The sequence below is a fragment of the Hemiscyllium ocellatum genome, chromosome 1 (genome assembly GCF_020745735.1).
Source record: "Hemiscyllium ocellatum isolate sHemOce1 chromosome 1, sHemOce1.pat.X.cur, whole genome shotgun sequence".
Classification (NCBI taxonomy): domain Eukaryota; kingdom Metazoa; phylum Chordata; class Chondrichthyes; order Orectolobiformes; family Hemiscylliidae; genus Hemiscyllium; species Hemiscyllium ocellatum.
The window spans coordinates 78825996-78839147 of record NC_083401.1 but is presented as its reverse complement, the minus strand read 5'-3'; the positions used below and the strand labels follow the sequence as shown (position 1 = coordinate 78839147).

Below are 13152 nucleotides of genomic sequence, written 5' to 3'. Positions count from 1 at the left end.
GCGATGAAGAATTGTCAGTACCAGGGACAACATTGCACAAAGGAAATCTACTACATCAGGTAAAAAATATAGAGCATGATGGAAGCCATCTGCAATGTCCAACATCTTGAAAAAGACATTCACTGGACATGGTACTAAGGATGAAATTACTTCTTTCGACAGCATCTTCCTCAAAGGTCCTCTAAATAAGGTAATGGAGCACCAACCATGGAATCATCAATAGCTGACCAAGTCTTCAGCAAAAGTTATTTGTGAGACAAAGGATCCTCCAGAGGAAAAATGACCAAACAATCAACATTATGGTCAACAGCACTCAACCAATCCTGGAGCTAGCAACCTACCAAGCTTCTTATTCTGAAATGAACACATTCTACAAGAATTGTAAAACCACTAGATCATTCAAATTTGTGAACTCAAGAGACTTGGGACAGCAGGTGTCAAGGTAAATATAATACAATGATTTAAACCATTGTATAATAAGTGAACTAGCTGGAAGAAAAGGTTTTGGGGAGGGGTTGTAAAAGGTAATGTATATAAAAGGACTAATCCAAATTGAAGCTGCACATACCTGATTTATAACAGAACAACTGGGTAGAGAATCATGCAGTTCAGGTAATCAGTTAGTTGGGCTTCAGGCCAACCTCTTGATGGAAACACACCTTCACTACCTTCTGCTAGTGGTGGTCAGGATGTTTGTTAGTCAATGTAGAACGTATCTGGTTACTGAGCTGTAATGGATTACATCTTGTTATCTAAGAATATCTTCTGCCACAGACTTCTAAATAACCCTTAGACTAGCTGAGGAAGGAGGGTGGAAACTGTGCTCTCGCCCTATCACTAATTACTATTAGGCTATAAGAGATAGGAACAAAAGTAGACCATTCAGCTGCTGGAGTCTGCTCCACCAGTCAATAGGATCATGGTTGATCTAACATTCCTCATATCCACTTTTTGCATTTTCCTCACTTCCCTTCATCCTCCTCCTGATCAAGAATCTGTCTGTCTCAGCCTTAAATATACAGGAGGACTCTGCCCTCACAACCACCAGTGATTAATACTCAGGTATCACATCATATTATAACAAGGTTACAACAGTGGCATTCTCATCTGATTAATATTGCATCTATTATAAATTGATTCATGTATTCGCACATTCACATAAAATGTTAAAGGAAAAAGCAAAGCTCATTACTCAGGGTTATTTTTGACTTCAATCATTTCACTGTGATTTACTCAAGCAGAATATACAGTAAGTATTATTGTATTTTCATTTTTGGGATTTGTGAGTTAATAGGCATTTTCTTGTTATACTCTACATTGTAATCTACTTAATTCATGTGGTATGCAGGGCAATAGTTTCATTTCACAATATTATTTCCCATTTCTCTGGATCATTGAAGGTCAGGGATGAGGTTATCAGTTCTTGCTTCTATTTCTTAACTCGTCAGTCGCAAACACTTGCGGTAAATCAGATTAAAATAAACCCAGTATAATTCTCAATGTGGCTGCATTATAAGATTGTACAATTCAAAATGTTGCAATAAAAATTATTCAAGTATTTTCTGGAGTGTTTCCTGTTTAGGAAAAATTAATCATAACTGACAAATTCAATATTTTGTACCAGTCTTTTTATTTATTCAGTTTGTACCTTCATTCATAAAGAAAACAGAAGAAATGTTTTCAAATGAATTTTCTGCCCCTATGAGATGGAAGGAAGTGGTTTTGACATAATTCATAAGGAGAAAGGTGAGTAATGTTTTTCTGCTGCTCTGCGTCAGGTTGTGACTTTTGAGAAACTTTGCAATGGGAATCTTTTAATTTATCCATAACAACAAAGTGAAAGATTTTTCCATATGGAAGGTATCTATAGCACTAAACAATCTCACCAAAATACACTGATAGCATCTAACTGACAGTCAATGCTTTACAAATTAACAAGAATAAGTTAAAGAAAAGGGTGGGAAAAAAATTACATCAATTTGCTTATTCAGCAGATATCATAAACTTCAAATAAGTGCAAAAGAATGCAATAATAAGCATGTCTACCGTGAGGAAAAATTCAAAGATTTTATAGGAGTCTCAACTACGTGGCTTAGGGAGAAATTTGTGGTAGAGGTTGGTAAGGTCCATCTTGAGGTCTGAGCAAATCACTCCATTTCTTATACCTTTTTTCTCCCATTTGTGGGACTTGGGCTTCGCTGGCTGGCCATCATTTATTGCTCATCCCTATTTGCCCTTGAGAAGGTGGTGGTGACCTGCTGCCCTACAATCCACCTGCTGTGGGTTGACCCACAATGCCCTTAGGGAGGGAATTCCAGGATTCTGATCCAGCATCAGTGTAGGAACAGTGATATATTCCTAGTCAGGATAGTGAGTGGCTTGGAGGGGAGTTTGCAGGTGCTGGTGTTCCCATATATCTGCTACCCTTGTCTTTCGAGACGGAAGTGCTTGCTGTCTGAGGATCTTTGGTGAATTTCTTCAGTGCGTCTTGAGAATTGTACATGCTGCAGCCATTAAGTGTGTTCCTGGATGGTATCAAGCTTCTTGGAGCAGTAAGGTGAGTTGTAAATTAAGGAGAATTTGTGAACACTTTGTTAGGGCCATATTGCATCTCATTAATATTCAGCTTCCTATGTTTGCAAATGTTGCTGAACAAGCTTGACCGGGAACTCAGCGTGGGTACCTGACACTTCAGCTCACCACTGAGCCACCAAGTTGTTCAGCACCAAACAACGTCTCAGAGCACAATCCTTGGGCACGAACCATACCCAGGCCTCATGCATAGATATTGATATCTGATATTGGCCAACCGCTCGCCACCATCAAGACACCTCTCCACTTTTTATGTAACAACATAGACAGCTCAGATTCATATTGGAAGGCTGCTGCAAGAACATTTTGTATGCAGTGACAAGCACCAAGCTCACAGCTTGGAACAGGTTACACCTCAGAGCTCTTTTAATGTTCACTTACTTAGCACCAACTGCACGTGCACAGCATCCATGCCTTGACTTATTATCCTTATTAACATAGTCACAAAACCAGTTTGTCAGTAGCCGTCAATCAAGAGGCTGTCAAACTTGCTGCAGGGCAGTGTGCTGTATCAGTCTCACATCCACTCCACGTGCTAGCAGCCAACACAGCAAACACACTACAAGTGTAATTCAGAGGTTCCATGCACACAGTCGGCATGGCAACACATAGGCTGCTGCTTCCTGTAGCCACTGCTGCACATGGAGCTCAGAGATCCACTCAGCAGAAAAATTAATGAAGGGGAACATTGTTCATGGATAGCCTTCGAAATCAGTCCAGGGGATTGTCCACAGTTAGGGGTCCAGTCCTGGTGATCTCAGTTAGGGAGTCTGTGCCTCTGCAGTATGGAGAGTGGATTATGGTCAATCCACAGCAGACAGTTCAGGGGCTAGGCCCAATGCAGTTGGAGAGATGTACAACCATCAGACAGGTATTTGGGTGCTTCTTGTTCCAGTCTGTCAGGCTACAGTGACTGGTGGTGGGGAACATAGTCAGTCTATTGGGTCCGACTGGAGATTCTGAAGGAATGAGAGCTTTGGGCAGGGGATGAGGCGAACCATTATCATTGGAAGGAGAAGTAGGAATGCATTCGTCAGAATTGGGGCTACAGGCTGAGGGAAGGGACAGTGACAATTGTGAAGGGAGGTAAGACCTGACATGGTCACTTCTCATGTTATGGGCAGGGAGATGGGAGTGGGCACGGGGTAAGCTGGATAAGTGCATTGGCAGGAGGTCAGTCCAGCAGCAGAGATAGAGTAAGTGTGTGAAATAGAGGAGAGTGTGGCATAAATCCTGACCAAGTGGAGAAGGTCATTAACCTTCTTATGGTAAAGCTGGTTATTTGTCCACATCCATGAGACTGTACTGACCTGAGTGCCAACCTCAGACCAAGTTGTCAGTTGGTATGGCCTCCTCTTCTGGTCCTCCAGGAAAAGGAGACCCTTTCAATACACTGTCAGTAACAGTCTGAAAGTCACATCCGAATAAATGCTGGGAAATGCAGGTCCAAGAGTAAATAACTGTAGGAATGAGTGACTGATGCTCTGGATGAGTGACTGAGTAGTGGGGTGGTGAGTGAGTTACTGGTGGTTGTGGCTGGGTGAACTAGTGACCCCAGGATCGAGAAGAGTGAGTCAGTGACATGGGGTGTGAGGGTGACTAAGTGTCTGGGGGTTCTGGATGGGTGAGAGTATGACTGGGAGGTAGGTGGCCATGTGACTGGGAAGCTTGGTGGGATGATGAATGATGGGGTTGAGCCAGAAATAAAACCCACCCACCTGTAGAAACCTATCCACAAAGCAGGCTGGAAGATATGCTGTTTCCAACAACTTTCTGAATTCTCCTGATGCTATCTTGGAGTGTGCCCTACCAGAGGCAACTAAGGTCAATGTTAGTTAAACCCATCTCCTCAGCTTAACTCCAATCACAACTTTTGTCCCTGGTGAACTTGAGAATGTGAACCTAGTCTTTTACTTTCTCTAATGCTGCTTTTTAACCAAAAAGGAAAAGCAAGGTTTTATTATATTAGCTCTACAGTTTGAGACATATTAACAGTCATTCAAATCACCAATTCATTGCTTTGGAAATTTTTTTCCCCTGAAATCCATGTTTGCTGTTGTAGCAAACTTCGGCTTTCTCAGTTTTACTCACTGGCCCACCTGAGTGAAAGACTGAAGTGTGGCTCATCCCATCCCCGTCCAATAAGGTGGCAAACCCCTGCTGTAGCACTTCCCAAGGAAGCGCTGGCATTATCTTTCTAACCAGAAAAATCCAGGGAAAATGTTGACAGTGACGCTTGTGTTTGACTTCAACCTGACCAATGGATTTGAATCAGAAAATGGAGATTGTGCTCCAAAGATTTGGATGCCCAGCAAATCTCATTACCATCTTGTAATTGCTTCATGATAATATGACAGCAACTGTCTTAAGTGAGAGATCAGAAACTGACACCAGCAAAATCCAGACTAGGGTCAAGTAAAGCTATGTGATCACCCCCATATTTTTACAAATTTAACTGACTGTAGTTATTCACCTCATCAAAGACAAACTACCCTCTCACATCAGTGTCAAATATCTCTTAGATTAATTAGTCTTTAACCTCAGCCGCCTCTGTGCCAAAACTAATCTGATCACTGTAGATAAAAATGGTTTACAATTTACAGCGATTGTCATTTCCCACTTGGCATCAGATTTGTAAGCCACTTTCGATCTCTTCAATTCTGCACACAGGAAACACCTCTCTCCTTGAATGTTGCCAAAACAAGAGTCATAAGAGCATACAGTTGTTCAGGAAAATACGTCATCTCCCTTATATGTCAAAGGAGACACGCTGGAATATGCTGAGCAATTCCCAGACCTTAGGATCCTCCTCGGTCAAAATATCAACATTGAGGATGAGATCCAACACCAGATCACCTGTACTATTTCAATCTTCGTCAAACTATGGTATTGAGTGTTCGACAATAAAGAATTCTACAGATCAAGAGAATCCCCGATGTGTAGAACAGTGGTCACCACTACATTCCAGTACTGCAGACTGTATTTCAATGAGACATAACAGTACAGTAGAAGTTCCAGGAGAATGACTTTATTACATGCTTCAGGTGCAACTGAGGGACTATCGAGCAAATGCTACTGTTCTTCTTGAAGGCAGCCAGTTAAAACTCCTGCAACCAACGTGAATACAATAGACAGAAGTGTTCAGATAACCAAAATGTATTTTTCCACAAGTTTCTGTTTCCTTAACTCTATTCCAGGAGAGGACAAAGGAAACATTACAAAGATATTCTGAAACTCTTCTCGAGGACAGCATTGAAATAAGTGGCTGGGATAGACTTGCTACCAATCAACCAGAATGTCAATAACATTTACATTAACCTGAATGGTACTTGAGTCATGATGTCTTAACAATGAAGCAGAGGGGATGTGAGAGGAGAAAATTCTTTCCTCCTGACCGACCCCCTCCCCCATACTTCATTAGACATTTCGTGCACAAAGCTATTGCGGCTCAGAATCAGCTTGTTCAAGTATATGAAAAGACACCGTAAAAATGCAGCCTTCTGTCGATGTCATCTTTAAATCAAGGGACAGCTATTGATGATGAACACTTTGAGGATTACAGCAGAAAATCAACATCCTTAACCCTTCTCGTTATATATTAACTGCATACTGAAATTTGTGAAATGACTCAAGGGGAATTTTCAAAAACAAGCAGGTTTTGCCATATGCTATCTCACGCAATCCAGCACACCCCCAGATCCTATGTTTAAAGGTCAGTTATTCCTTTTGTTCTAAATCACAAATGGCTTCAGACAACTTGCAAATCAATTGATCCAAACACCGCAACAGCAAAAACATATTTAGACCAATCGTTCACCACCTTATTTCCATCAGCAATAATAAACTGCTTATGTAGATTGTGGTGCATTAGGGCCAAACAAGGTTACAAAAATCACAAAGTGCAGTGAGTGAGGTAATTTAGCCCACCTACCACATTGTTCCATAGAAACCCAGTCATAGCATTAAAGTGATTTTTGTGTGATTTGGGGATTTGTTTTGACTTCATCAATTTTCTATACATTAATCTCTCTTTGAAAGAAGTCATTTCCTTCATGCTGAACTTGTATTTTAACACTTTGCAGCCATGTCCCATGCCCCTGCAATTTTGGTTTCACTTGTGACAATGAGTGGTGCATCCAGAAGTGAAAGTGATATTGCAACCTGGTTTACATTTCAATTTTCAACCTAGTTGCTGCTGGTAGCTGCAGCTACCGGTTCAGTGGATCACAGTGAATGGGGAGGGATCCCTGTTGAGGGGGGGGGAAGTCCTGAAACAAAAGAAGACGAAGATTTCCATGCAAGACCTAAAGGATTCCTTCTATCCCACAAGGAAACTTTTTAAAAATATACTAAACCTACTTAACTTGCCTCTCTGGCTTTAGTTAAAAATCACACAACACCAGGTTATTTTAACTTTGTACACCTCAGTCCAACACCGGCATCTCCAAATCATCTCTGGCTTTAGCTATACTTTCAGGCTTGGCCTACTAGGAAAGTTACCACCACCTTCCTGACCTCAATAGTGTCTGACCTGCAACTTTGAGGAGACTCCATTGCTTTCAGATTGATATCCTTGCTAGCTGCAATTTTAATGCAGATTTTCTATTTTGATTTGGCCCCTTCCCTGTATCCCCACCTATCCCCAGTTTTGATGGTTTACATTGCCCAAAATGGGCTTTGCATGTGAATATCCAGTTGGCTGTGCGAGTGATTGACTGGTGATGGTTAATATCTTTAAAAAAGTCATGGTGGTCTGGTGGTGGGTAAAAACTGTTCAGTTGTGTGTAATAGAATTTCTGGATATAAAAACAAGTGCAGTTGATCAGACTAGGGTATAAGTTGACTAATGAGGAATTGGGCATCTTTTATGAAATAAAAAATAAAATGAGATGGAGATAAATATCATATTAATCATCACATATAAAAAGAAAAAAGATATGTTAACACTACCAGTATAAATTTTATCAGAACTGAATCAGGAAAGTTGTGTCCAAAATGCAAACTTGCCTTCTCTCTACCAATATGGCTGACCTTGCTTTATATTTCCATCCTTCTCTCTTTAGTTTTTAATTCTTGCCTGCATAATGGTGGTAGGAAAGTCAAACAATTAGTGATTGTACAACTGGAAAGATACTTGCCACCTTCCCACTACTTCAGTAATCTGATAAAGAAGATCTATGGATGTCCTTCTAGACCCATTGCCAATTAAGGTCCTTATGTTGTTACTTACCTCACATTTAAGGGCCTCGCTACTGGCTCAATTACCTGCCTTCCCAGTTGATGAGAAAAGTGGTTGCTTTCTCAATTGGGAATCAGGGATGATCTAGAGGCAAACAGGTACACAGATGAAAGCCACCCTTTTGACTTTGACCCCAACCCCTGAAAATCTCTCCTGACCAAACCCACCCAATTATGCCCAATAAAAGAGTTCTCCCTGCTCCACGTTCAGCTGTTCATGGCTCTGCAGAGTGAGCTTCAAGAATTACTCTCCAGCTCCTTGGGGGCATCAGACCCTGATTGATTAGGAGCCTCAGGGAGAGCAGTACAGCAGTGCTGAGAAGCTCACCAAACAACCCTTTAAGAACCTAACTGGCAACAGATATGGTGAGCTTTTCTGCTGCAAGGGGCAAGAAGTGAGTTGCCCTTGAACTCACTTTGGGGTACAGAGCACTAAATCCTGGCCTTATTTTTGGACTCAACATGTTTTTTAACCTTAGTTCATGATTCATTCCCTTGGGTCTAGCAATTTGCTTTGTAGACCTTTGTTGATACTGTCCAAGGCTTTTGTATTTCACTTGTGCATTAACAGAGAATCATTTTTGGCTCTCCATTATCATTATACTTCTAGCAAAAGATGTTATAATTTTCACTTGTTGAAATATACGTCATGCTTGCAATATCGAATTGAGCTGAAGTGTTGTGATTAGTATTAAGAAGACAATGATCTTAGTGCAAATGCATTGGTGCATTTCATTCCAGCCCCTTAAGTCACTGAACTCCTGCAGTGAGCAGCAAACATGTTATCATGCACTGAGCTCATACCATTGCATTTCGTCAACTTTTTTTCGTTTTTGGTTTTAATAAACCATTTTGTCTAAGCAAAGCACACATTAAACCAAAGCAGCATACTAAAATAAAAGTCTGTGATAGCCAGTGATATTCCAACCTGTAATCTTTCTATGCCATTTGGCATTAAAGCACTGGAACTTTATAACAATTTACACAATGAGAACCTTTACTTCACAATTCTTAGTACAGCTCTAAACCTGAATATCTCAAGGACAATGAAATTAAAGAACATAGCGAAAACTCTGCTGCCTCTTTCACCTTTCCCAGCCAATCTCGAATAGCTGGATGGAACAGACATAAATAATTGTTCATTAAAAGGCATGAACATCTTTATGCCAAATAGATTAGTTGATAAGTCTGCAGAAGATTAGCCGTCCTTGAAGCTGATTATCCAAAGCTGACATCAGGATCATTACAATACACTTTGGAGATTGGTTGAGATGGATTACACTGATCTTGCCCATTGATACTCTGAAAACTCGACTCCACCATCATTTACAATGCGACTTCAGGTTTTGAAGACAACCTGAAAAACCCGCCAGGAAGAGATTCAACGTAGAAACGTAGAAACTTTTCAGCATGCAAGGAATGCATTTGACAGATCTTTTTGTCTTCATCAGAAAAGTACTATTCAATCTAATTCTACTTTTCAGCTCCATGTGGCACTTGCAATACATTTGATTCTTTTTAAAGTGTTTTTGTCTCTGACAGCCATTCAGACAGCGGGTTCCAGCCCACATTGGTCTCTGGATGAAAAGAATTTTTGAAATCTCTCTAAATCAAAACAAAGCTCCACATCCACCCTTCTAGATTAGTAAATCCAGGAATGTGTTTCTATGATAGCTGAAGTAGTATAATGGACAATTGGGAAACTGAATTGGCCTGTCACATAAGTGAATATAAGGGTTAATGAAATGTCCAGTAAATATCTCATTAAGAAGAATCTGCTGTAAAAATGTTTCTGCAGTGACATCATCTCAGCTGTTACCAATGACTCTGATGCTCAGTGTGGGAACAAGTGATGGATGCACCCTTCAAAATTTGCCAATAGCTATCACTGCCTGTTCTATCTAAAGACAACTATTTAGGGTATCAGAGGTTCCACATAATCATTTTTACAGAAATTCACAGGGACTGAAAAATCAAAAACCTAAACTAACTGGGCCATAATTTTGGTGTAATAAGCCAGGAGAATCCCTAGTTTAGCAGGTGCACAGCAGTCAAAATATTTACTATCAGAAAGGTATCATTTTTATGACAATTTAATATGGAGCAAGTGGACACAGGAGGGCTCCTATTGATTCCACATTAAGATGACAGACCATCACCAGCTAGAACTTACACCCATTCCCAAAGTTTCTTGAGGAACTTGGTCATTGTCCACTCCACAGGCTCATCCTTGTAAACAGCTTCAGACTGGACCCCACACATTGTCAGGACTATCTTGATTGGGCCTGAGGACCAAATTAGCATCATCATTTTTAAGCATGGGTTGCACTTTCAACATACTCCAAATTGAGCAAGATTCCAATTCCTAGATCGAGCTCTCTATTATAGGTGCACTTGTACTAATAAAATGTGAACAAGATTGGATCAGCTGTGAAGGTATGGCTGATACAAGCTCAGTCCATACAGGAAAAATGATGATTTGTGTGAGACAGCAGAAGACAGCATTTTACTTGAACAGGAGCTTTAGAAATGGAGTAGGTGAAATGGTCCACTAATACTTGTTGGTGCTCATGAAGGAAAGGATGACATGCCTCAAGAACAAAATTTTGCTCTCTCATGTGACTAGCTCTATTTTATAATGCAGTGTACACATATTGGGAGCAAGAAAACACGATTAAGATATAGCATTTTTAAGCATCTGGGGCAATTGTAACAATTCAGAGAGAGTAAGTTCTCATACAGTTTGATAAATGATTTTGTGTCCACACTACGCATTATTTTATTTTCCCTGACACCAGTACCAGGTTAATCTCATTAAACTTTCTAGCTTGAAACCTGACCCTTGAAATATAGTAGATTGTGAATTACTTGGCAAAAATAAACAGCAAAGTTTGTGTGGGAACAGGAAACAGTGTGCGATGTATAGTGTTGGACTGCAATCAGCAAAAGCCTTTTCCTGAAAGGAAACAGATTGCGTATTAACACAAGTCACACTGTTACAATTGGTCCAAATCTAATGCCAAGTCTTGTCCTGTTCAATGTCTTGTCACATACCAGCAATTCAACAGCAGAAGATTTGATAAACTCTTCCTCTTTTTTGAGAGTAATCTTGGGTTTTCCTATCTAGTGCTGACAGTTACAAGTAACAATGATATTATGCAGTGAAGATTCCATTGTGTTCTTACATCCTCCAGCATTTAATGTCACCAATACTGTTATTGGTAGCACTGCTGCAGAAATCATTCAGGAAAAAAATCAAAGTTTTCACTTTTTCTTTAGGCAACACGGTGGCACAGTGGTTAGCACTGCCACCTCACAGCACCAGGGACCCGGGTTCAATTCATGCTTCAGGCAACTGTCTGTGTGGAGTTTGCACATTCTCTCCGTGTTTGCGTGAGTTTCCTCCCACAGTCCAAAGATGTGCAGGTTAGGTTAATTGGCCATGCTAAATTGTGTAGGTGAAGGGGTAAATATAGGGGAATGGGTCAGGGTGAATTGTTCTTCGGAGGGTCGGTGTGGACTTGTTGGGCCGAAGGACCTGTTTTCACACTGTAGGGAATCTAATCTTCTTCTCTCAGGTTTAGAGAAACAAAAAATGTTTATTTTTATTTGCCTGTTTTATTTGAACCTTAGGTTTAACAACAATTCCCAAGAAAAATTGGAACAATAGCTAACTGACATGAACAATGCGCAAGTTTCTTTGGTCTTTTCAACGTTATCCTACATCTTCCATGTTGAAACTCAGAAGTTCATGGATAATTCTCAAGCTATTTGCAATTTGGTTGCAGTATCATTTCCTGGTTGCACTTAGATTTTAGAAGTTTAAGGTGCACCTAATTTTCTGAAGTTATTTGACAATTGAATAATTACATCAGAATTTCTAATACAAGCAGTCAGGCAGAGAATGATTCCTCTGGTGTCAAAAATGTTGGCAGCTCTGTTCCATCCTTCAATAGAGCATAATTTTTGTAGGAGTACATTATGAATGTGCTAGTAGGACATATAAATATGTAGCCAAGCTCTTTTCTTGAGTTGATAGCCATCAAGAATATGATTCCTCATTAACAAATCCCATCCTTATCCCATTTATGTTGGAGCCCAGATTTTAGGCTGAGTTCAGCAGATCACATGGGATCAAATTTATACCGTTCCAAACATGGAGTGCATTTGCAGACTGAATCATCAGATACCAAAGAAAAAGTAATTAATGACCTTCAAGTCAAATCATGTAAGTCGGGGAGAATGAATACCAATGTCTGGTGGTAAAGTTGCATAGAAAATGAGCTGAAATGTACATAAAGGCAGGACACATAAGCATTTCAGTTACATGTATACGATGTTAATATCAAACCTCCTTTTTTCTTTTTAATATTAAATTGAGTTTTTTATTAAAAAGATGCCCTTTTAAAGTAAATGGTTTCCACTTGCCCCAGCCCCTCCATGTATCAAATAATTATTTTGCAGGAATATCCTTGGGGTTTCTTCCATTTGGAACTTTAAACAGTCCTAAAAATGCCATGTAAATCATATTTCTGCCTAATTTATTCTGAGAGTATGGCTGAAAATGGGAAAAGCCACAAAGCAAATTCCTTATGTTTGAATCTACATCAGCGCCTTCCACAGCCACAAGATGCACAAACTAGATCCTGAGCTCCTGAATTGCCTTTGCCATGTAGTCAACATCAAAGCTTCAATTAAATATAGGCAAGAAATTACACAGTCACTTGCAGGATGTTAGGGAATAGAAATGGTGCAACCCATAGCTGGAAGACCAATGTAGAGAGTCATTACTGAGTAATTGGTAATGATACCCACTTGATGGATATTTTTCCATTCCTTCGTTCATTATAATTTGGCAATATTATAATATTGATCTCAGTAAGACTTGTGGGTGTCACATCAATGTGCTGAATATGGTGGGAAGCAGATTTCTACACTGTAGGAAAAAATGAGATGAGCTGCCTTTTTTTTAAAACTAGAAACATCTTTTTACACTTTGCGTCACCTGCAATGAAATGTTCTTGCAGCAGCACTTTCAGAGGCCCCTCTTCAAAGCCATGCCAGTGTCAATACCTTCTGCATGCCAGACAAGGGGCCTAACACATGCTCCAGATATTCAGTCTTAATTTCAACACAAAGTGCATTAAATGTAGTGGACTTCATTATAATAAGATGAGACGTAGGAGTAGGGTTAGACCATTCAGCGCCATGTCTTTTCCACCACTCAATTAGAGAATGGCTGATCTGAGTGTTGCCTTAACTCCATTTTTCTACCTGTTCTCCCATAATCTGAATGAATGGTAGGATTTGAACTCAAAGGAA

The 13152-nt window shown here is 40.1% G+C and overlaps 1 long non-coding RNA gene across 1 annotated transcript in view; it reads right to left on the bottom strand.

Annotated features, from left to right (window-relative positions):
* Nucleotides 1-13152, bottom strand: part of LOC132818999 (uncharacterized) — a 29820-nt gene that overhangs the window by 2717 nt on the left and 13951 nt on the right. The gene's annotated exons all lie outside the window — the stretch shown is intronic.